This window comes from Theobroma umbraticum, unplaced genomic scaffold, assembly GCF_002168275.2.
Source record: "Theobroma umbraticum cultivar Fairchild unplaced genomic scaffold, ASM216827v3 scaffold_146.0, whole genome shotgun sequence".
Taxonomy (NCBI): Eukaryota; Viridiplantae; Streptophyta; class Magnoliopsida; order Malvales; family Malvaceae; genus Theobroma; species Theobroma umbraticum.
In genome coordinates, this window is record NW_018397265.1 from 3,726,149 (window position 1) to 3,727,674 (window position 1,526).

General features: G+C 31.7%; 1 non-coding gene across 1 annotated transcript; it reads left to right on the plus strand.

Moving 5' to 3' along the window:
• Nucleotides 1-398: 398 nt before the first annotated feature.
• LOC149526794 (small nucleolar RNA R71) lies at nt 399-505 on the plus strand. Its single transcript, XR_016351679.1, has one exon. It is a non-coding gene; the product is annotated as a small nucleolar RNA R71 (small nucleolar RNA).
• Nucleotides 506-1,526: the final 1,021 nt, after the last annotated feature.

Genomic DNA, 1,526 nt, shown 5'->3' on the forward strand with positions numbered 1-1,526 from the left:
AATATGGGTTATTCTGTTGCCTGTTGAAGTTCCCAACAAACTAAACTGATTAAGGATTAGATGGATATTGATCACTTAAATGGTTATCTCCACACAAATCACAAGTTATAAAGGAGTTTTGAACAACATTAACTCCTATTGTATAAAATTTCTTTGTTAAAGTAGCTACTTGTGCAGTCAAGGCATTCAATGCATCAATTTCATAAATACTTGCAGTTTTTCTAGAATTAGATCTTTCTAAAGGCTATCGGTAATTATTGGATACCATCCCTTCCAACAAATTATAAGCTTTATCAGGAGTTTTACCCATTAATGCCCCATTAGCAACGGCATCAATTGTAGATTTGATTAAACTGACTAACCCATTGTAGAATGTTTGAACTTGAAGCCATTGAGGAAGCCCATGGTGTGGACATCTTTTAAGCAGATCTTTAAATTGTTCCCAAGCCTCATATAAAGATTCACCATCAAATTGTGTGAATGAAGTTATGTCATTCCTCAACTTTGCAATCTTTGCAAGTGGGAAGAATTTTGTTAAGAATCATTGAGCTAAGTCCTCCCATGTAGTAATAGATTTAGTGGGTAGTGAATTTAACCAACTCTTTGCCTTATCCCTAAGTGAAAAGGAAAGAGTCTAAGTCTGATAGCATCATCAGTCACTCCATTTTATTTGAAAGTGTCATAGATTTTCAAGAAATTAACTAGATGAGAATTAGGATCATCACTAGGTAACCCACCAAGCTGAACAGAAGACCGAATCATCTAAATGTAAGTAGGCTTGATCTTAATACTATTTGCATTGGTAAGAGGTCTTCCAATGCTTTGGTGAAAGCCTTGTTAGAGGGGAACAACATAATCTCGCAAAGCTTTGTTCTCTTCAAGAACCTAATTATTAGCTGAACATATGGACCATCTTGCATGACATTCCAAACATCTAAGTTCATAGATTGAATAAATATTTCCATACGTTTTTTCTAATAAAGGTAGTTATTACCTACAAAGAAAGGTGGTCTTTGGATCAATTGCCCTTCACCAAGTACAATTGTCGTAACCTCTATTTTCATTGATTTGAGCTTCTACAATGGATCTCTCAATGGAAATTAGACCTACAAAATTTGAGACTAAGCTTTGATACCAATTGTTAGTGTAAAAGTCTCAATGAAAAATATGTTAAGAAAAGGTGAATTGATATATTAAAAATTTCTTTAAAAATCTAGGTATAAAAACCAAAGCTTTTTCACCCAAAAATGTTTTCTAGTATCAAAATCAAGTTTTCAACAATAAATCATTAAAAAAAATGATATACCAAAGTAAACTATTTTTCTTAATTTAAATACTAGCTATGAAAGAATAAAAGGAAAATATTTTTCTAAATATAAAATAATAAATCAATATAAATCTAGTTTCCTAAGGCAAATATAAGCAATGAAAAATAATGTGAAAAATTAAAAGAGCCATAAAGAATTTATAGTGGTTTAGCGTTTTTGGTGTCTACGTCCACTCCCTTAGTAATCAAGGAATTTCAC